The 25163-nt window shown below is 40.0% G+C and overlaps 1 protein-coding gene across 3 annotated transcripts in view; it reads left to right on the top strand.

Moving 5' to 3' along the window:
• Window positions 1-15338: 15338 nt before the first annotated feature.
• Window positions 15339-25163, top strand: part of LOC110496680 (trichorhinophalangeal syndrome I) — a 227635-nt gene continuing 217810 nt past the window's right edge. Inside the window, exon 1 of one of the 3 annotated variants that reach the window (XM_036953490.1) lies at window positions 15339-15638. The gene's annotated coding sequence lies outside the window, so the exon portion shown is untranslated. Of the gene's footprint in view, window positions 15639-15801; window positions 15939-25163 lie in introns of those variants that run through there. The other 2 variants (XM_036953491.1, XM_036953489.1) reach the window with 2 other exon arrangements.

Genomic DNA, 25163 nt, shown 5'->3' with positions numbered 1-25163 from the left:
TCCCTGGTCATCCCTACTGCCTCTGATCTGGAGGACTCACTAAACAGAGAACATCCCTGGTCATCCCTACTGCCTCTGATCTGGAGGACTCACTAAACAGAGAACATCCCTGGTCATCCCTACTGCCTCTGATCTGGAGGACTCACTAAACAGAGAACATCCCTGGTCATCCCTACTGCCTCTGATCTGGAGGACTCACTAAACACAAACGCTTCATTTGTAAATCATGTCTGAGTGTTGGAATGTGCCCCTGGCTATCCATAACTTTAAAAAACAAGAAAATGGTGCCATCTGGTTTGCTTAATAATAAAAGGAATTTGAAATGATTTATACTGTTGATTCGTAAGTATATTTTAGCAAATAAATCTACTTTTGATACTTAAGTATATTTAAAACCAAATACTTTTAGACTTTTACTCAAGTAGTATTTTACTTGGTGACTCACTTTTACTTAGGCTTAAAGCCTTAAAAGGCTTAAAATAAAAATACCAAAAATATCAATGCCTTAGCAAAAACACAAAGCCTACTTGAGGATAACAGCGCTCACTGTTTCCCCTAGTGGGAGTTTTCCACGTCATCTCCTGACGTCCTCAGACATGGATGGACGTCGAATGCTGACTTGTATCACAGGTGATCTGGCTGCATTAATCAATAGCATTTATTTCATCACTGCTGCTAATTCCATGGACCTCACATTCACTTAGGAGTGCACCCCCCCCCCCCCCCCCCCCACACACACATATGATCAGACACGTTCCCACACATACATCCACTCACACCCTCTCAGCCACCCCCCCCCCCCCCCCCCCCCCCCCACACACACACACACACACACACACACACAGAGAGAGAAGATGCTGTGAATCAGGTTGTCGCGAGGGAAAGAAAGAGAACACTAATTAATTTCTCTCAATAAAATGATGATTTTTTTTTTAAATCTATCTTTGGTGTATTATCTGTTGAATAATGAGAACCCTTTCAAGTAAACATGATTAACAGGAGAGATGATACAGGGAACGACGATTGCCTCTCATTGAAACCATGAAGTTCAAGGCCGACCGCGGCATCGTATGCAGAAAAAAGGATCCCCCATTATAGTGAAAGGAAAAATGGCAATCTTCACGTAAAGAAATATTCATTTTGAAGACAATCACCAGGTGTATATTCCTTGAATATAAGTTATTAGGATAATGGCAGCCTGCAGTACCCCGGTCGGCCTTTAACTTGAGATACTCAATGAGAGGGGGCAGCACTGAGCTAGAATGCAAAGTCACTTCCCGGAGTAGCTCCAGCTGAGCTTGTTGAGGCTACAGAAAATTTGCCTGTTTCAACATCCGGGAAAATAAGTATTTTCAACTTTCATTCAGAACCGAAAATGAACCTGATTTCAAAGTCTGTAAAAATATGCCTTTTCAACGTCCTGGAAAATCTGTATTTTAAACGTACTGAAAATGCCTAGGGCGGCAGAATGGCAATGACCGGCCCTGCAGGCGAGATTGAGAGAGAGAGATAGAGGAGAGAGAGAACTCAGAGCTGGCACTGGCAGCCACCTCTGTTTGGCTGAGAGCAGAGAGACTCATGGGAGAAGTCACAAACAAGGCCTGCCATGCAGATGACTTTCTAAAACCCTAGCTTGTCTCTGTCTGTCTGTCTGTCTGTCTGTCTGTCTGTCTCTCTGTCTCTCTGTCTCCTCATTAACACCTCAGGCAGCACAGTTAATAGAGTATCTGATGTGTACTATTGTTTCTTACTGCAGTAAACTAATGAACAGTTGATTATATCTGAGCAGAACTACTACCCTGACCTGTCCACTGCTGTAAACTAATGAACAGTTGATCGTATCTGAGCAGAACTACTACCCTGACCTGTCCACTGCTGTAAACTAATGAACAGTTGATCATATCTGAGCAGAACTACTACCCTGACCTGTTCACTGCTGTAAACTAATGAACAGTTTATATCTGAGCAGAACTACTACCCTGACCTGTTCACTGCTGTAAACTAATGAACAGTTTATATCTGAGCAGAACTACTACCCTGACCTGTTCACTGCTGTAAACTAATGAACAGTTTATATCTGAGCAGAACTACTACCCTGACCTGTCCACTGCTGTAAACTAATGAACAGTTTATATCTGAGCAGAACTACTACCCTGACCTGTTCACTGCTGTAAACTAATGCACAGTTTATATCTGAGCAGAACTACTACCCTAACCTGTTCACTGCTGTAAACTAATGAACAGTTGATCGTATCTGAGCAGAACTACTACCCTGACCTGTCCACTGCTGTAAACTAATGAACAGTTGATCGTATCTGAGCAGAACTACTACCCTGACCTGTTCACTGCTGTAAACTAATGAACAGTTGATCGTATCTGAGCAGAACTACTACCCTGACCTGTCCACTGCTGTAAACTAATGAACAGTTGATCGTATCTGAGCAGAACTACTACCCTGACCTGTCCACTGCTGTAAACTAATGAACAGTTGATCGTATCTGAGCAGAAATACTACCCTGACCTGTTCACTGCTGTAAACTAATGAACAGTCGATCGTATCTGAGCAGAACTACTACCCTGACCTGTTCACTGCTGTAAACTAATGAACAGTTTATATCTGAGCAGAACTACTACCCTGACCTGTCCACTGCTGTAAACTAATGAACAGTCGATCGTATCTGAGCAGAACTACTACCCTGACCTGTTCACTGCTGTAAACTAATGAACAGTTTATATCTGAGCAGAACTACTACCCTGACCTGTCCACTGCTGTAATCTAATGAACAGTTTATATCTGAGCAGAACTACTACCCTGACCTGTTCACTGCTGTAAACTAATGAACAGTCGATCGTATCTGAGCAGAACTACTACCCTGACCTGTTCACTGCTGTAAACTAATGAACAGTTTATATCTGAGCAGAACTACTACCCTGACCTGTTCACTGCTGTAAACTAATGAACAGTCGATCGTATCTGAGCAGAACTACTACCCTGACCTGTTCACTGCTGTAAACTAATGAACAGTTTATATCTGAGCAGAACTACTACCCTGACCTGTCCACTGCTGTAAACTAATGAACAGTTTATATCTGAGCAGAACTACTACCCTGACCTGTTCACTGCTGTAAACTAATGAACAGTTTATATCTGAGCAGAACTACTACCCTGACCTGTTCACTGCTGTAAACTAATGAACAGTTTATATCTGAGCAGAACTACTACCCTGACCTGTTCACTGCTGTAAACTAATGAACAGTTGATCGTATCTGAGCAGAACTACTACCCTGACCTGTCCACTGCTGTAAACTAATGAACAGTTGATCGTATCTGAGCAGAACTACTACCCTGACCTGTCCACTGCTGTAAACTAATGAACAGTTTATATCTGAGCAGAACTACTACCCTGACCTGTTCACTGCTGTAAACTAATGAACAGTTGATCATATCTGAGCAGAACTACTACCCTGACCTGCTCACTGCTGTAAACTAATGAACAGTTTATATCTGAGCAGAACTACTACCCTGACCTGTTCACTGCTGTAAACTAATGAACAGTTTATATCTGAGCAGAACTACTACCCTGACCTGTTCACTGCTGTAAACTAATGAACAGTTGATCGTATCTGAGCAGAACTACTACCCTGACCTGTTCACTGCTGTAAACTAATGAACAGTTTATATCTGAGCAGAACTACTACCCTTACCTGTTCACTGCTGTAAACTAATGAACAGTTTATATCTGAGCAGAACTACTACCCTGACCTGTTCACTGCTGTAAACTAATGAACAGTTTATATCTGAGCAGAACTACTACCCTGACCTGTCCACTGCTGTAAACTAATGAACAGTTTATATCTGAGCAGAACTACTACCCTGACCTGTTCACTGCTGTAAACTAATGCACAGTTTATATCTGAGCAGAACTACTACCCTAACCTGTTCACTGCTGTAAACTAATGAACAGTTGATCGTATCTGAGCAGAACTACTACCCTGACCTGTCCACTGCTGTAAACTAATGAACAGTTGATCGTATCTGAGCAGAACTACTACCCTGACCTGTTCACTGCTGTAAACTAATGAACAGTTGATCGTATCTGAGCAGAACTACTACCCTGACCTGTCCACTGCTGTAAACTAATGAACAGTTGATCGTATCTGAGCAGAACTACTACCCTGACCTGTCCACTGCTGTAAACTAATGAACAGTTGATCGTATCTGAGCAGAAATACTACCCTGACCTGTTCACTGCTGTAAACTAATGAACAGTCGATCGTATCTGAGCAGAACTACTACCCTGACCTGTTCACTGCTGTAAACTAATGAACAGTTTATATCTGAGCAGAACTACTACCCTGACCTGTCCACTGCTGTAAACTAATGAACAGTCGATCGTATCTGAGCAGAACTACTACCCTGACCTGTTCACTGCTGTAAACTAATGAACAGTTTATATCTGAGCAGAACTACTACCCTGACCTGTCCACTGCTGTAAACTAATGAACAGTTTATATCTGAGCAGAACTACTACCCTGACCTGTTCACTGCTGTAAACTAATGAACAGTCGATCGTATCTGAGCAGAACTACTACCCTGACCTGTTCACTGCTGTAAACTAATGAACAGTTTATATCTGAGCAGAACTACTACCCTGACCTGTTCACTGCTGTAAACTAATGAACAGTCGATCGTATCTGAGCAGAACTACTACCCTGACCTGTTCACTGCTGTAAACTAATGAACAGTTTATATCTGAGCAGAACTACTACCCTGACCTGTCCACTGCTGTAAACTAATGAACAGTTTATATCTGAGCAGAACTACTACCCTGACCTGTTCACTGCTGTAAACTAATGAACAGTTTATATCTGAGCAGAACTACTACCCTGACCTGTTCACTGCTGTAAACTAATGAACAGTTTATATCTGAGCAGAACTACTACCCTGACCTGTTCACTGCTGTAAACTAATGAACAGTTGATCGTATCTGAGCAGAACTACTACCCTGACCTGTCCACTGCTGTAAACTAATGAACAGTTGATCGTATCTGAGCAGAACTACTACCCTGACCTGTCCACTGCTGTAAACTAATGAACAGTTTATATCTGAGCAGAACTACTACCCTGACCTGTTCACTGCTGTAAACTAATGAACAGTTGATCATATCTGAGGAGAACTACTACCCTGACCTGCTCACTGCTGTAAACTAATGAACAGTTTATATCTGAGCAGAACTACTACCCTGACCTGTTCACTGCTGTAAACTAATGAACAGTTTATATCTGAGCAGAACTACTACCCTGACCTGTTCACTGCTGTAAACTAATGAACAGTTGATCGTATCTGAGCAGAACGACTACCCTGACCTGTTCACTGCTGTAAACTAATGAACAGTTGATCGTATCTGAGCAGAACTACTACCCTGACCTGTCCACTGCTGTAAACTAATGAACAGTTTATATCTGAGCAGAACTACTACCCTGACCTGTCCACTTCTGTAAACTAATGAACAGTTGATCGTATCTGAGCAGAACTACTACCCTGACCTGTCCACTGCTGTAAACTAATGAACAGTTTATATCTGAGCAGAACTACTACCCTGACCTGTCCACTGCTGTAAACTAATGAACAGTTTATATCTGAGCAGAACTACTACCCTGACCTGTCCACTGCTGTAAACTAATGAACAGTTTATATCTGAGCAGAACTACTACCCTGACCTGTCCTCTGCTGTAAACTAATGAACAGTTGATCATATCTGAGCAGAACTACTACCCTGACCTGTTCACTGCTGTAAACTAATGAACAGTTTATATCTGAGCAGAACTACTACCCTGACCTGTTCACTGCTGTAAACTAATGAACAGTTGATCGTATCTGAGCAGAACTACTACCCTGACCTGTTCACTGCTGTAAACTAATGAACAGTTTATATCTGAGCAGAACTACTACCCTGACCTGTCCACTGCTGTAAACTAATGAACAGTTTATATTTGAGCAGAACAACTACCCTGACCTGTCCACTGCTGTAAACTAATGAACAGTTTATATCTGAGCAGAACTACTACCCTGACCTGTTCACTGCTGTAAACTAATGAACAGTTGATCGTATCTGAGCAGAACTACTACCCTGACCTGTTCACTGCTGTAAACTAATGAACAGTTTATATCTGAGCAGAACTACTACCCTGACCTGTCCACTGCTGTAAACTAATGAACAGTTGATCGTATCTGAGCAGAACTACTACCCTGACCTGTTCACTGCTGTAAACTAATGAACAGTTGATCGTATCTGAGCAGAACTACTACCCTGACCTGTCCACTGCTGTAAACTAATGAACAGTTGATCGTATCTGAGCAGAACTACTACCCTGACCTGTCCACTGCTGTAAACTAATGAACAGTTGATCGTATCTGAGCAGAACTACTACCCTGACCTGTTCACTGCTGTAAACTAATGAACAGTTGATCGTATCTGAGCAGAACTACTACCCTGACCTGTTCACTGCTGTAAACTAATGAACAGTTTATATCTGAGCAGAACGACTACCCTGACCTGTCCACTGCTGTAAACTAATGAACAGTTTATATCTGAGCAGAACTACTACCCTGACCTGTTCACTGCTGTAAACTAATGAACAGTTTATATCTGAGCAGAACTACTACCCTGACCTGTCCTCAGCACCACATGTTAAAACGGCTGTGGTGCTATCATCATGCGATACTAATACTAGCCTATATTTAATTCCAGTAGCGTTTATTTTATGGTTCATAAATTACTCAAGGTATTTATTAATACATTTAATTAATTGTGTATTTACACAGTTATAATCTACTTATTACTTGTTTCTTTCGTTGGGATTAATTGAATCCATTTAATTGAATTATTTGAAATCTCACTGTAACTCTTAGACGGCCTCTCCTACGGCACCATACTCCCTGTATGGAGCATTATGAGACTCTTCTGAGGCCTCTACGTAGACTGTTCCACAACCTTTTAGAGGGCCTCAGCCTCGGTTAAAAACAGAGTATTTTGGGAGGGTATCAGTTCTCCACGAAATCCTAACCACTAGAAAGTACTGTCTATGTCTGTCTGTGACTCAGCCACAGCAGTGGCACTGTTGCTCCAATCAGTGAAAGGCCTTTTGGATATAGGATCACATGTTTTCACTTCTGAGGTGGAGAGGAAGGTAGGGAATGAAGTGTGCCACAAGGGCATCTCTCTCTCTCTGTCTCTCTCTCTCTCTCTCTCTCTCTAGCTGCCCCCTTCTCTCTCTCTTGCTCTCTCTCTCTCTCCACTTCTCACTCTCTCTCTCTCTCTCTCTCTCTTTCTTTCTCTCTTCTTCTCTCTCTCGCTCTGCCTGGGTGTGGAGGGAGTGAGTGAGGACTCAGTGTCCTGTGTCCGCCCTGGTGATGAGATGCTGGCTGTGTTCCTGTCTGTCTGGGCAGTGACTCCACATGACTGACTTTAGCCTTGTGCTCATTTCTTCTCCTCTTGCATGAAAGCAGTTCTTCTCAGATTTGGAAAAAATACATTGCTGCTGAGTCTGCCTCGTAAACACACAGTGGCTCTGTTCGCCTCTGTGACGCCATGAAGGTGAATAACTCAAATCACATTATCTATACAGTGTGATTTCAACATTAAAATGATTTTTTTTACTCAGGGATAAAATTGCTTTCATTCTGACATTATTTGAAATTGTTTTTCCTTGTGCTTCAGAGTGAAAAGTGTAGGAATAGCACCTTAAGCAGTTCTTCCAGACGAAAAGATTTCACATTGTTCTGTGGTTCCACTCAGCAAGTTCCATCTATGGAACTGTATGGATGAAGCAAACATTCAAATTGAAAACTGCCCATTTATGAATCAAATTTGTTTCGCATATACAGTAAATGCCCACCTCTCACAGGAAATCCACTTGAAATGTTTAGATTGCGGGAAAAATGGCAAATACTTCACCCATGGTTCTTTATTCGTCATTGTGACTGCAATTTTCAAGGATTTTTTTTTTTTTTTTTTTTACCAATTCCATTCCTACATTCACTATTTACAGTATTATTACACTTACACTAGTGAGAAATGCATTGAAAGACACATGTATAGTATGAGTATGAATTTGCATTGCATGGACCATATCCTCCTTACTAGTCCAAACTTCACCTAAGCCAATTTACAGACAGTGTGTGAAAGACAGCCAGCCCCAAGCTCTGGTTAAATTTCACTGCCCTCCAGATTCCTCCTCATTGAGAAGCCATAATTGTCTCTAATCCTTCAGTGCTAGCCATACCCTCCCAACACCAGACAAATGTTGACCCTATCTCCAAAACAGAACAAAGGAATCTATTGCCACATCCATTTTAAGCCTCCAAACTGAAACAGACAATGATAAACAATACGAGGAAGGCCGCCTCATAGTTGATATTTAACATTCTATTTTGTATCTTAGTGAGAACGTTTCCTCTGTGACATACACACACATCACACACACACACACACACACACACACACACACACACACACACACACACACACACACACACACATCGCACGCACACACACACACACACACACACATCGCACGCACACACACACACACACACACATCGCACGCACACACACACGCATGCGCACACACACACACACACACACACACACACACACACACACACACACACACACACATCGCACGCACACACACACACACACACACACACACATCGCACGCACACACACACGCATGCGCACACACACACACAAACACACACACACACACACGTTCATCCATGTTTCTCAAACGTCAAATGTGTAGTGTTTTGTCACTTCTCTGTATCATTCCAAGGTTAGGTTTAGGCAGGGTAGCCTAGTGGTTAGAGTGTTGGACTAGTAACCGGAAGGTTGCAAGTTCAAACCCCCGACCTGACAAGGTACAAATCTGCCCCTGAACAGGCAGTTAACCCACTGTTCCTAGGCGTCATTGAAAATAAGCATTTGTTCTTAACTGACTTGCCTAGTAAAATGAAAACAAATCAAATTAACTCAAAATAGTTCAGATTTGGAATAATTTTTAAACTAAAATATAAAAAATATCAATGCCTTAGCAAAAAAACAAAGCCTACTTGAAGATAACAGCGCTCACTGTTTCCCCTAGTGGGAGGTTTCCACATCATCTCCTGACGTCCTCAGACATGGATGGACGTCGAATGCTGACTTGTATCACAGGTGATCTGGCTGGATTAATCAATAGCATTTATTTCATCACTGCTGCTAATTCCATGGACCTCACATTCACTTAGGAGTGCACACACACACACACACACACACACACCGTGAGAGGGCGGTGGTCAATACATGCAGGCAGTGTTTAGCCATCCAGGTGTCCGCCAGGCCAGGAGGTCTGGCTGCGGGTATTCTACTCTGCAGTGTCTGAGATTACAGGGCTCTAGTATAATGACACATTACCTTTTGTTCTCATTTTATTCTGTTCTGGATTGATGGCTGAGCTACAATTTAATGCTTTCTTTTGTAAAAAAATCCCCACAAAGGACAACTTTGTCCCAACTGAACAGCATGGTGGTTGCATTTCTTTACTCATCTAATTATTCTACGAAATGCTAACAGAAGGCCTGGGGTTTTCAGAAAACCTTTTATGCATTTGAGTGAAAATATGGCTCAAGTTTCCTGGGTTGTAGTTTCAATCGAATAAGGAAGCTGCTCTGATATTGAGGGCTAGCCAAACATACCCATCAGCACATAACCATTGTGAAACGGCGCTTGCAAACAGGAAGTGAAAGTGACAGAATAAGGAAATGGTGAAGGTCCATACTGAACCAGGAAATATCAGCTGCTTAATGCGTCATCGTGCAAAGAAGTTAAAAACATCTTGAAAACTTAATGCTGGTAAGAAGACAAGTACTCAGTTTGGCCAAAGTTGTCTAAAATCACATTTAATGACAGAAGCAGGTATGTGGATCCCTACAGGTAAAGTGAAGGCTCAAATAAATACTCAGTATTGTATATAAGTCCGTAGATCTAGATTTTATGGTACTGTTATTAGGTTATATTTGGTTATATTTGGTTATACTGTATTAGGTCTCACCGTGTGAACCTATGAAAAGATGTTTGGTACAAGGTCACTCATCAGCTGTAAATATTCCTGATGTCACGAGTCAGTTAGAATGACCAGATGAAAGATAATACGATCCACTACACTATCAGGCAGGGATAGGTGACGCCATGCACGCACACAAGCACACGTGCACATGCACACACACATACGCACATGCATACACAGACACCGACTCTCACATACACACACACTGTACACTTATAGGTGACCGTGTACAGCCAAGTATTGCAGCGCAGAATCTGTTTTTACTCATACAACATAATAGCCCAAACTAAAAATAGGCAATATCTGTACAAAATATATGTGCAAAATATATGTACAAAATATATGTACAAAATATCTGTACAAAATATCTGTACAAAATATATGTACAAAATATATGTAGAAAATATCTGTACAAAATATATGTACAAAATATCTGTACAAAATATATGTACAAAATATCTGTACAAAATATCTGTACAAAATATATGTACAAAATATCTGTACAAAATATCTGTACAAAATATCTGTACAAAATATCTGTACAAAATATCTGTACAAAATATCTGTACAAAATATATGAACAAAATATCTGTACATGCTATAAAACACATCACAAAGTTATGCTTATGTTTTAATCTCTTCAGGGAAAAGTATATTATTCATTAAATTCAACTGTTTTCTGCTCAGTGTGGGTCTATTATATGGGATCAACAATCATAGTAGCAGGGTATTGTAGAAGGATGTGGTGAATATCATAGTAGCAGGGTATTGTAGAAGGATGTGGTGAATATCATAGTAGCAGGGTATTGTAGAAGGATGTGGTGACTATCATAGTAGCATGGTATTGTAGAAGGATGGTGACTATCATAGCAGCAGGGTATTGTAGACGGATGTGGTGACTATCATAGTAGCATGGTATTGTAGAAGGATGGTGACTATCATAGCAGCAGGCTATTGTAGAAGGATGTGGTGAATATCATAGTAGCAGGGTATTGTAGAAGGATGTGGTGACTATCATAGTAGCATGGTATTGTAGAAGGATGGTGACTATCATAGCAGCAGGGTATTGTAGACGGATGTGGTGACTATCATAGTAGCAGGGTATTGTAGAAGGATGTGGTGACTATCATAGTAGCAGGGTATTGTAGAAGGATGTGGTGAATATCATAGTAGCAGGGTATTGTAGAAGGATGTGGTGACTATCATAGTAGCATGGTATTGTAGAAGGATGGTGACTATCATAGCAGCAGGGTATTGTAGACGGATGTGGTGACTATCATAGTAGCATGGTATTGTAGAAGGATGGTGACTATCATAGTGGCAGGCTATTGTAGAAGGATGTGGTGAATATCATAGTAGCAGGGTATTGTAGAAGGATGTGGTGACCATCATAGTAGCATGGTATTGTAGAAGGATGGTGACTATCATAATAGCATGGTATCGTAGAAGGATGGTGACTATCATAGTAACATGGTATTGTAGAAGAATATGGTGACTATCATAGTAGCATGGTATTGTAGAAGAATGTGGTGACTATCATAGTAGCATGGTATTGTAGAAGGATGTGGTGACTATCATAGTAGCAGGGTATTGTAGAAGGATGTGGTGACTATCATAGTAGCAGGGTATTGTAGAAGGATGTGGTGAATATCATAGTAGCATGGTATTGTAGAAGGATGTGGTGACTATCATAGTAGCATGGTATTGTAGAAGGATGAGGTGACTATCATAGTAGCAGGGTATTGTAGAAGGATGTGGTGACTATCATAGTAGCATGGTATTGTAGAAGAATGTGGTGACTATCATAGTAGCAGGGTATTGTAGAAGGATGCGGTGACTATCATAGTAGCAGGGTATTGTAGAAGAATGTGGTGACTATCATAGTAGCAGGGTATTGTAGAAGGATGCGGTGACTATCATAGTAGCAGGGTATTGTAGAAGGATGCGGTGACTATCATAGTAGCAGGGTATTGTAGAAGGATGGTGACTATCATAGTAACATGGTATTGTAGAAGGATGTGGTGACTATCATAGTAGCATGGTATTGTAGAAGGATGGTGACTATCATAGTAGCAGGGTATTGTAGAAGGATGGTGACTATCATAGCAGCATGGTACTGTAGAAGGATGGTGACTATCATAGTAGCATGGTACTGTAGAAGGATGGTGACTATCATAGTAGCAGGGTATTGTAGAAGGATGGTGACTATCATAGCAGCATGGTACTGTAGAAGGATGGTGACTATCATAGTAGCATGGTACTGTAGAAGGATGGTGACTATCATAGTAGCATGGTATTGTAGAAGGATGGTGACTATCATAGTAGCAGGGTATTGTAGAAGGAGGGTGACAGATGTCCTTCGACACTAGATCGTCTTATTTTTGCATAAGAAAGTAAGCACATCAAGATGCCTTTTTTAATAAGTGACTCCTTTGTGAATTTCCACCCTCCAAAAACAACCAAAACACAAGCGTACATAGTGAATAGTGAACTGTCGACAAGTACTGCTTTATGTAAATGCATCTTCACATCTCATATTCCCTGCCTTAATCGGGAAGAGTAAAAAAAAATGTGGAAAGAGTCAGGCCAAGTCTGCTCTGGGATTTCTTCAGCATAACTCGTCCATTGTCATAAGCTAGAAAACCCATATTCAAACTTCAATGTGAAGAATCGAAACCACACAATGAGAAGATTGAATTTTAATCCCCTTTTGTATACACATTGAACAAACTTTGAAAAGAGTTTGCACACAAGTACACACAAGTACACACAAGGTCTCACACACACACTGTACATGACTTAAAGAGCGATGATCTATTTCTCTAGACATTCTTTGGTAAAAACTAAAAGTTTAAAAAAATGTGGTTTGAAATCGTGTTTTCCCTCAAGACTGCTTGTGTTATATAGAACCAAACGATGACTGGGAGTGTTTTTCTTCTTCTCTCACTCTGGTGTGAAACACAGTAACAGTGTGTGAAGTTGTCCGAGGACTGTTGTGCTTTAAAATGGCATTTCAATTATTTCTTTCTTCTTGCAGGCTTACAGGTATATTGGCTCAGAGTGAGTATCTAATTCATGGATGTCATATTTCTCAAATTTAGTTTGAATAAATTAGGAGTACACATTTTTTTTAGTACATTTTGGTGTTGTTCTTTATTCTTTAGTTGTGATAACTTAAATAATGGCTAATTGTTTGCTAGGGACCATATTTTAAAATATGAATATGTTTGCATTTTGTTTTGCTGTATAAGCTACTGACCAAAGCATACATTTCTTTGATTTTGTTTTGAAACAAGCTTGTTGCATTTCTTAAATAATGAAATAAACTATTATAACATGAATAGTGAAATTTGTTAATGGATTCAAAACATTATTTTTATTATTATTAATATGATTAATATGAATCTCAAAGATTTCACTTTCACTTCAATTTTCATGTGCATCTTAGAATGAATTCCACTTTAGTATTTACAATCTGTAAACCAAATTTATGCACGTCGAAATTGACACTACTTCTTTATTATCAAATGTGTTCTGTTCTGTTTGTCACTGAGAGGAACAGTGTATTAATATACATTTCACATCTGCAGTAAACGTTTAGACAATGTTTAGACTTTTACCCATCTCCCATTTTCACACTTTGTCTGTTTCCCTAATGTCCTTTATATATATATTATATTATATATATATATATATATAATTTACAACTGCAGTAAATGACCCACTGAACATAGTCAATTTCATGGATTTGAATTACTATTATTGTTATCATTCATAATCTCATGGGGGATTCCCACACTTTGTCTTTGTCATCATTGTCATGCAGCCCCAGTTTTGTCTTCTGTGAAATGTTTGTAAATACACACTCAAACCCTGCTAGAGATGCTTAACGTCAAGCTGCTCAAATCGAATCAGTCACACAGCAGATGTTATTGCAGGTGTGCAAAAATATTTTTTTAGCAAGGAGTTAAGAACAAATTCTTATTTTACAATGACAGCCTACCCCGGCCAAACCCTCCTCTAACTCAGACAACACTGGCCCAATGGGACTCCTGATCACAGCCGGTTGTGATAGAGCCTGGGATCGAACCAGGGTCGATAGTGACACCTCTAGCACTGAGATGCAGTGTCTTAGACCACTACGCCACTCGGGAGCCCCTGTAGGGGGTGTGGAAACCCTGTTCACTGGAACACATCAGATTGATTTATCATGTGGTTTTAATGAAGAGGCAATAAGAGGGGCTATATTTAAGCAATAAGGCCCGATGGGGTGTCATATATGGCCAATATACCACAGCTAAGGGCTGTTCTTATGCATGACGCAACGCAGTGTGCCTGGATAAAGCCCTTAGCGATGGTTTATTGGTCTTATACCACAAACCTCCTCTTATTGCCATTGTGAACAGGTTAAAAATGGTGTTAGAGAAGTAAACAAGTAGTTTTGCGTCATACTCGTGGTATATTGTCTCATATACCACAGCTTTCAGTCAATCAGCATCCGGGACTTGAACTACCCCGATTATAATAGTATTTATATTTATTTAAAGTGTGGCGTGTTATGTGCATGTAGAGCTCCTTTTTCTTTGCAGAAAAAGTCACATTTTTAGCCCTGCAAACCTTAGGTTTTGAAATCGTGTTAACTCTTCACTTCTAGTAGTGTTAACATTATGAGTATAGAGGGTGCAATATAGGAGCCTGTAAGCTTTGCCTTCTAGAATCTTGAACTCTTCGTTTTTTACCCTGCTGCTACTCGCTGTTTATCTACGCATAGTCACTTTACCCCTACCTACAAGTACAAATTACCTCGACTAACCCGTATCCCCACACATTGACTTGGAATTGTGAGGATTTTTAGACGTAAGAAAATATGTCTATCATCGAAGAGTGATGTAGTATACCAACATAGTATACCCATAACATAACTCAGAAATAGCCAAGCCTAATGAACATATAATATTTTATATTAGACATTGGATAAAATAAAATTGAGAGATTACCATCTGTGGACTCACACTAAGCCAAACACATACAATCACAGAATCATATATGATGAATATTAGATCATTTCAGACAAAGTGGATAAACGGTTCACTTGTTATTATTGCGTTATAGTTTGCGGCTGGTTAGTGAGGAGCAGGGATGCTTCTGTTCCTTTAAGAACGAGCGGTCTGGGGTGGTGCTTTCCTCCGCAAGGGCTTCTTGATATTAATAGTGTTGGTGTCTTGAAACTGACGTAATGCTTGGAGTCTGAGGTCCTGTCAAGCGATAACATTTCTGATAAAGAACTGAGATCACTGCAAACTAATCCTCCTTTTTCCATCCAGACTCAGGCGTTTTAAATATTATACACAGTCACCCTGATTCCACGTGCACAGGCGAGATTTGAAATCGTGTATCCCCTGTAACAAAAAAATGTATAATAGCCTACCCCGAGATCAACAAACAAACAACACAAAGACGGTTCATGGCTTACGCCAAAGCTCCACCATCTTTTAGACTGCAAAGACTATTGCAATTTAATCAACAGGTAAGGACAAACTGAATCAATGCACGTTACTAGCACAGAGGCGAGCAATTAGATGTGAATCTACAGTAGTACCAGAATGCTGCTCGCTTTTAGCGAATGTTATGTAAGAGCTCAGGGATTTTCATGAATCAGTTGTGAGCTACTTTGCTGTGAGAAAAAAAAAAACCCAGCAGTGCTTCTCGGATTTCACATGGCATTTAGGTTTTGTTGGGTCAAACGCATGAGAAATTGAAATTGGCTACTTGCTAGAAGCAGAGGGGGTCACGTATTGAGAAGGAAGAATAACATGAGTTGCAGTAGGTTTGTAGCTTTACTTTCTCCTCTCCGTTTCATTTAATCACTTGATTTCAGGGTGTTGTAGCGTTCGTTTAATTATTGTAAAAGCGCGACGCATTCTAGATAGGTGTTGGGGACAGAATAGCGCTATCTTCTTGAGAATATCTACTTTTATGTCTGCACACACACACACACACACACTGATACTATGAGGATTTTATTTGGCGCATCGTGTGTTTCTGTTTTCATTGTTCGTAAAGAGAGCGCATGGCAGAGGTTATATTAAGTTACAATGTAGCCTAATTGATTGGATTTCTGAAACTTTTGTATTTATTTCATAGTCTAATATTGAAGTTGAATGATTCATGTCGAGAACTGAACAACGTTTAACACTCAATTTGTAAAACTTTCCGTAACTGTGATGTTCGTCAAAGATAAGAAAACGCGTAGGCATGGCAACACACTTGGGTCTGGAGAATATGTCAACTAACTACAATGAATGAGGCACAGCTAGGTTAGTTACAATTCCAATTAAAGATGTTTCACCAGTAACCCATTTTCTTAACTTTCCACATTGCATTCGTATGCGGTCGAATTTCTACGTTTTTGGTTGTTAGAATGTCCCAAGTCGTGTTGTGATTTTGTTACAAACAAGTGTAACAAAGTGCTGGGAACTTTATCAATGACGGATCACTTGTTCATTATTCAAAAGTCATTATAAACTCGGTGGTTCGAGACCTGAATGCTGATTGGCTGACAGCCGTGGTATATCAGACCATATACCACAGGTATGACAAAACATATATTTTTAATGCTCTAATTACGGTGGTAATCACTTTATAATAGCAATAAGGCACCTCAGGGGTTTGCGCTATATGGCTTATATACCACGGCTAAGGGCTGTGTCCAAGCACTCCGCGTTGCGCCGAGCCTTAGAGCAGCCCTTAGTTGTGGTACATTGGCCATATACCACACCTCCTCTGGTCTTATTCCTGAAGTATAGCAGGCCACTTGGAAAAGTGAGTCATTTCTATATTCCAATCCATGTGGAGGGGATTAGGCTAAATCTCAAACAAGATGACACTGAGGTGCAGTGTGTGTGTGTGTGTGTGTGTGTGTGTGTGTGTGTGTGTGTGTGTGTGTGCGTGTCTGTGTGTGTGTGTGTGTCTGTGTGTGTGTGTGTCTGTGTGTGTGTGTGTGTGTCTGTGTCTGTGTCTGTGTGTGTGTGTCTCTGTGTGTGTGTGTGTGTGTGTGTGTGTGTGTGTGTCTGTGTCTGTGTGTGTGTGTCTCTGTGTGTGTGTGTGTGTGTGTGTGTGTGTGTGTGTGTGTGTGTGAGTCTGGGGAATTCATAAAGTTTAGACTAGCATGACTGGGTATCTTAATGAAGCAGCCCACTTTACAGAAACTTAACTTAGCTTTTTCATAATGTTGTCATAAAGTGTTATAAAGATCATATATTTCTACCATTGTGATACCTGCTTCGTTGCTTTAGTGAGGAGGTGAGGTAGTTTGGTTTGCTACTCAGCTGTTGGGGCAAAGTGCTGCTTTCAGAGGCATGTAAAACTGTCTTACTAGTAGTGCAGAACAGTTACACTATACCCTCGGTGTGTGTATGAACTTGATAGATACATTGTAACCATGGACATTGTAGCAAATAACCCCCTAAAGGTCTGGCCTTTTTCAAGGCATAACGTTTTACTTTTAGCCAGTGTTTCTGTCGATCTAAACTTACTATTTTTCAGGTTGTAAGAAAATATATTTATTTTATCTGAACACAACTCTAAATCACCAACTTTTCAGCTTCTCTTAGACTTGGTTTGTAGTGACGTTGTTATGACAATTTTTTATTTTTTACATGACACAAAATGATCATGTTGGCTCCAGTAGATGCCTCGTACTCTTTCCCGTAAACTGCGAAACCAACCAACCAGCCTACACGGCAACATACGTCAGGAAAAGTCACAGATCCTGTCTATGAAAGCCCTCTTGTCAGTGAACGTTCTTTAATGACGTGGCCAAAGCAAATAAAGGCTTTCCATCATTCGAGGAGGGTAGAGAGTTAAAACATAGTCTCAACAATGTATAACAACAGGCTATTTATTTATTGTATTGGCTACCCGTATGTCTTATGTACCAAATATTTATGTTGTGCATATGAATAACAACTTAATAGTGATAACACACACGTGCATAAATTGTATTTATTATACATAATATACATCAAAGTATCTGGCCGCTAAAAAATATCCACTTCTCAAAGTCAACTTTGTCCTCACTGTAGCCGTGTACCTACTACTGAATCTGAATGATACACAATGCACTTCACAAACCCTTAATTAAGTTTACACTGGGAAATGTTTTGTCACAATAATCCACTGATGTGCGAAGCCACTCTTTAGTCTCATTTTCTAAGACAATTTTAGTTTGGCTTTTTTTTTAGTAATTTAGCGAATTATGGAAAAACAATGAGACGTAACATCAGTATTCTGTCGTGTTTACTACTCTATACAAGGACGGCTTCTTTCAAAACGGAGAGAAAAGATCCAAACAGTTAGTTTGATAAGAGCTGTGTGAAGTCTCTGCTGAATTGTGGTAGGTATATTTGAAGTGTAAATTGTTTCCCCATCTGTGAGTTCTTTGGAGGGGGGGGGGGGGCAATGTATAGGGAAGGAGCTTTATGGCTGACGCATGGATTTGAGTCTCGTCGTCGGTCGGAGAAAGCAACAATGGGTGGTTTTGTGTTTGTTATACATATGGCTTTAGAGTTTGCACAACTTCTTCTAGGGTGATTTTTTTTTTCCCGAATTGCTGTGAGGCCAGCCTCTCACTTTGCAGTGTATCTTTGTACAAAATTCCACATGTAGGTGCTGCTGTATAAATACATTATTAATGAAAATATACATAGTTTGAAGCCTCATGAAATTAAACAGTTATGTAAAATATAAAAATCCTATAGGACATGAGAACCTTAACTAGAGTAGATTAAACACATCTATGTCTCCCTGAGAACCTTAACTAGAGCAGATTAAACACATCTATGTCTCCCTGAGAACCTTAACTAGAGTAGATTAAACACATCTATGTCTCCCTGAGAACCTTAACTAGAGCAGATTAAACACATCTATGTCTCCATGAGAACCTTAACTAGAGCAGATTAAACACATCTATGTCTCCATGAGAACCTTAACTAGAGCAGATTAAACACATCTATGTCTCCATGAGAACCTTAACTAGAGCAGATTAAACACATCCATGGCTCCCTGAGAACCTCAACTAGAGCAGATTAAACACATCTATGTCTCCCTGAGAACCTTAACTAGAGTAGATTAAACACATCTATGTCTCCCTGAGAACCTTAACTAGAGTAGATTAAACACATCTATGTCTCCCTGAGAACCTTAACTAGAGTAGATTAAACACATCTATGTCTCCCTGAGAACCTTAACTAGAGTAGATTAAACACATCTATGTCTCCATGAGAACCTTAACTAGAGCAGATTAAACACATCTATGTCTCCCTGAGAACCTTAACTAGAGTAGATTAAACACATCTATGTCTCCCTGAGAACCTTAACTAGAGCAGATTAAACACATCTATGTCTCCCTGAGAACCTTAACTAGAGTAGATTAAACACATCTATGTCTCCCTGAGAACCTTAACTAGAGCAGATTAAACACATCTATGTCTCCCTGAGAACCTTAACTAGAGCAGATTAAACACATCTATGTCTCCATGAGAACCTTAACTAGAGTAGATTAAACACATCCATGTCTCCCTGAGAACCTTAACTAGAGTAGATTAAACACATCCATGGCTCCCTGAGAACCTTAACTAGAGCAGATTAAACACATCTATGTCTCCCTGAGAACCTTAACTAGAGCAGATTAAACACATCTATGTCTCCATGAGAACCTTAACTAGAGTAGATTAAACACATCCATGTCTCCCTGAGAACCTTAACTAGAGTAGATTAAACACATCCATGGCTCCCTGAGAACCTTAACTAGAGCAGATTAAACACATCTATGTCTCCCTGAGAACCTTAACTAGAGCAGATTAAACACATCTATGTCTCCCTGAGAACCTTAACTAGAGTAGATTAAACACATCTATGTCTCCCTGAGAACCTTAACTAGAGTAGATTAAACACATCTATGTCTCCCTGAGAACCTTAACTAGAGCAGATTAAACACATCTATGTCTCCCTGAGAACCTTAACTAGAGTAGATTAAACACATCTATGTCTCCCTGAGAACCTTAACTAGAGCAGATTAAACACATCTATGTCTCCCTGAGAACCTTAACTAGAGCAGATTAAACACATCTATGTCTCCCTGAGAACCTTAACTAGAGCAGATTAAACACATCTATGTCTCCCTGAGAACCTTAACTAGAGTAGATTAAACACATCTATGTCTCAATGAGAACCTTAACTAGAGCAGATTAAACACATCTATGTCTCCCTGAGAACCTTAACTAGAGCAGATTAAACACATCCATGGCTCCCTGAGAACCTTAACTAGAGCAGATTAAACACATCCATGGCTCCCTGAGAACCTTAACTAGAGCAGATTAAACACATCTATGTCTCCCTGAGAACCTCAACTAGAGTAGATTAAACACATCTATGTCTCCCTGAGAACCTTAACTAGAGCAGATTAAACACATCCATGGCTCCCTGAGAACCTTAACTAGAGTAGATTAAACACATCTATGTCTCCCTGAGAACCTTAACTAGAGCAGATTAAACACATCCATGGCTCCCTGAGAACCTTAACTAGAGTAGATTAAACACATCTATGTCTCCCTGAGAACCTTAACTAGAGCAGATTAAACACATCTATGTCTCCCTGAGAACCTCAACTAGAGTAGATTAAACACATCCATGTCTCCCTGAGAACCTTAGATTAAACACATCTATGTCTCCCTGAGAACCTTAACTAGAGTAGATTAAACACATCTATGTCTCCCTGAGAACCTTAACTAGAGCAGATTAAACACATCTATGTCTCCCTGAGAACCTTAACTAGAGCAGATTAAACACATCTATGTCTCCATGAGAACCTTAACTAGAGCAGATTAAACACATCTATGTCTCCCTGAGAACCTTAACTAGAGCAGATTAAACACATCCATGGCCCCCTGAGAACCTTAACTAGAGTAGATTAAACACATCTATGTCTCCCTGAGAACCTTAACTAGAGCAGATTAAACACATCTATGTCTCCCTGAGAACCTTAACTAGAGTAGATTAAACACATCTATGGCCCCCTGAGAACCTTAACTAGAGCAGATTAAACACATCTATGTCTCCCTGAGAACCTTAACTAGAGCAGATTAAACACATCTATGTCTCCCTGAGAACCTTAACTAGAGCAGATTAAACACATCTATGTCTCCCTGAGAACCTTAACTAGAGCAGATTAAACACATCTATGTCTCCATGAGAACCTTAACTAGAGCAGATTAAACACATCTATGTCTCCCTGAGAACCTTAACTAGAGCAGATTAAACACATCCATGGCCCCCTGAGAACCTTAACTAGAGTAGATTAAACACATCTATGTCTCCCTGAGAACCTCAACTAGAGTAGATTAAACACATCTATGTCTCCCTGAGAACCTTAACTAGAGCAGATTAAACACATCTATGTCTCCCTGAGAACCTTAACTAGAGTAGATTAAACACATCCATGGCCCCCTGAGAACCTTAACTAGAGTAGATTAAACACATCTATGTCTCCCTGAGAACCTCAACTAGAGTAGATTAAACACATCTATGTCTCCATGAGAACCTTAACTAGAGTAGATTAAACACATCTATGTCTCCCTGAGAACCTTAACTAGAGCAGATTAAACACATCTATGTCTCCATGAGAACCTTAACTAGAGCAGATTAAACACATCTATGTCTCCCTGAGAACCTTAACTAGAGTAGATTAAACACATCTATGTCTCAATGAGAACCTTAACTAGAGCAGATTAAACACATCCATGGCTCCCTGAGAACCTTAACTAGAGTAGATTAAACACATCTATGTCTCCCTGAGAACCTTAACTAGAGTAGATTAAACACATCCATGTCTCCCTGAGAACCTTAACTAGAGCAGATTAAACACATCTATGTCTCAATGAGAACCTTAACTAGAGTAGATTAAACACATCTATGTCTCCATGAGAACCTTAACTAGAGCAGATTAAACACATCCATGGCTCCCTGAGAACCTTAACTAGAGCAGATTAAACACATCTATGTCTCCCTGAGAACCTTAACTAGAGCAGATTAAACACATCTATGTCTCCATGAGAACCTTAACTAGAGCAGATTAAACACATCTATGTCTCCCTGAGAACCTTAACTAGAGCAGATTAAACACATCCATGTCTCCCTGAGAACCTTAACTAGAGCAGATTAAACACATCCATGGCTCCCTGAGAACCTTAACTAGAGCAGATTAAACACATCTATGTCTCCATGAGAACCTTAACTAGAGCAGATTAAACACATCTATGTCTCCCTGAGAACCTTAGATTAAACACATCTATGTCTCCCTGAGAACCTTAACTAGAGCAGATTAAACACATCCATGGCTCCATGAGAACCTTAACTAGAGCAGATTAAACACATCCATGGCCCCCTGAGAACCTTAACTAGAGCAGATTAAACACATCTATGTCTCCATGAGAACCTTAACTAGAGCAGATTAAACACATCCATGGCCCCCTGAGAACCTTAACTAGAGTAGATTAAACACATCTATGTCTCCATGAGAACCTTAACTAGAGCAGATTAAACACATCTATGTCTCCCTGAGAACCTTAACTAGAGCAGATTAAACACATCTATGTCTCCCTGAGAACCTTAACTAGAGCAGATTAAACACATCCATGGCTCCCTGAGAACCTTAACTAGAGCAGATTAAACACATCTATGTCTCCCTGAGAACCTTAACTAGAGCAGATTAAACACATCTATGTCTCCCTGAGAACCTTAACTAGAGCAGATTAAACACATCTATGTCTCCCTGAGAACCTTAACTAGAGTAGATTAAACACATCTATGTCTCCCTGAGAACCTTAACTAGAGCAGATTAAACACATCTATGTCTCCCTGAGAACCTTAACTAGAGTAGATTAAACACATCTATGTCTCCCTGAGAACCTTAACTAGAGCAGATTAAACACATCCATGGCTCCCTGAGAACCTTAACTAGAGTAGATTAAACACATCTATGTCTCCCTGAGAACCTTAACTAGAGTAGATTAAACACATCTATGTCTCCCTGAGAACCTTAACTAGAGTAGATTAAACACATCCATGGCTCCCTGAGAACCTTAACTAGAGTAGATTAAACACATCTATGTCTCCCTGAAGAATTGTAGACGGCGACGATCCTAATGTAATTTGAGACGTAGACTATTACAGAAATGAGGTCAAATGGTGATACGTTTATTGATGAAGATTTAGATTTGTTTTGTCGACTCAGGCACCCTTCATTACCATACAGCAAAGTTTTGCATTTTTCTGGAGGCGGTTGTATCTCAGTGAAAACACATTGAAATCGAAAATTATCATTAGACATACTGTATAATATCTGTATAGTCATTTCTGACCGTTGTCTAGGAAACCCCCCTAATATCCATTCACTTAAATAGACAAGAGTAAAGGCCTGCTCACATATATTTTCTCACTTTGAATGATGTTTTTGCTTTTAAAACAAAAAGCACTCTATTCATGTCACGTTCTGACCTTTATTTCCTTTGTTTTGTCTTTGTTTAGTATGGTCAGGGCGTGAGTTGGGGTTGGGCAGTCTATGTGTGTTTTTCTATGTTTTTCCATTTCTATGTTTGGCCTGATATGGTTCTCAATCAGAGGCAGCTGTTTATCGTTGTCCCTGATTGAGAACCATATTTAGGTAGCCTGGGTTTCACTGTTGGTTTGTGGGTGTTTGTTTCCGTGTGAGTGTTTGTCGCCACGCGGTACTGTTTCGGTTTGGTTATTTCACGTATTCGTTTATTGTTTTTGTATTTCATAGTGTTCAGTGCTTTTCTATTAAAATCGTCATGAACACTTACCACACCGCATCTTGGTCCGATCCTTACTCCTCTTCAGACGAAGAGGAGGAAATCTGCCGTTACAATGGAACACACTGGTCTACTGTGCCTTTAAATATTCAGTTTAATGCTTTTGCAAGTGACTAGACACCTCCTCTGGTGGTTTAATACATGCAACCAGGAGAGGCAGGAAACTTGTGATTTTCCTTAACCCTCTGACATAATTCACATGTTTACTTTGAGAGGATGGACAGCAGTAATTGCTAGCGGTAAAACTGTGTAATAACACATTGGCAAACAAATATACTGAACAAAAATATAAGCGCAACATGGAACAATTTTTAAGATTTTACCGCGCTACAGTTCTTATAAGGAAATCAGTTAACTTAATCATCTCTGTGCATTCAAATTGCCATCGATAAAATGCAATTGTGTTTGTTAACCGTAGCTTATACCTGCCCATACCATAACTCCACTGCTACCATGGGGTACTCTGTTCACAACGTTGACGTCAGCAAACCGCTCACCCACACGACCCCCCCATACATGTGGTCTGCAGGCCGGTTGGACGTGTTGCCAATTTCTCTAGAAATTTCTCAATTTCTCTTATGGTAGAGAAATTAACATACAATTCTCTGGCCACAGCTCTGGTGGACATTCCTGCAGTCAGCATGCCAATTGCACGCTCCCTCAAAACTTGAGGCTCACTAATAGGGATGTAAACAAATGTTTGCACAGAATTTGAGAGAAATATGCTTTTTGTGCATATGAAACATTTCTGGGATCTTTTATTTCAGCTCATGAGACATGAGACCAACATGTGACTTGTTGCGTTTATATTTTTGTTCAGTATAGTTTTTTTCCAGGTTTGTGGGAAAATGGGTCCAGGGTTAGAGTAGCCTATAATAGTTGTTTATACAGCTTATTCTTTTCTTTTCTTTTGTTTTAAAAAGTCCATCCCACTGTCAATAACCTGTAATAGTTATTTTATTTCACACAACTGTTGCATTTAACAGAAACATGTTTTTCATATATTCTGAACAACAAGGCTCTCAAAGGGATAGAAAGTGGGCCTTGTTCTTGTCAGTTAAGAGCAAATTCCTATTTACAATGACGCCCTACCCCGGCCAAACCCTAACCTGGATGACGCGGGGCCAATTGTGCTCCGCCCTATGGGACTCCCAATCACGGCC

Source organism: Oncorhynchus mykiss, chromosome 18 (assembly GCF_013265735.2).
Source record: "Oncorhynchus mykiss isolate Arlee chromosome 18, USDA_OmykA_1.1, whole genome shotgun sequence".
Lineage (NCBI taxonomy): Eukaryota > Metazoa > Chordata > Actinopteri > Salmoniformes > Salmonidae > Oncorhynchus > Oncorhynchus mykiss.
This window is presented reverse-complemented; position numbering and strand designations above follow the sequence as displayed.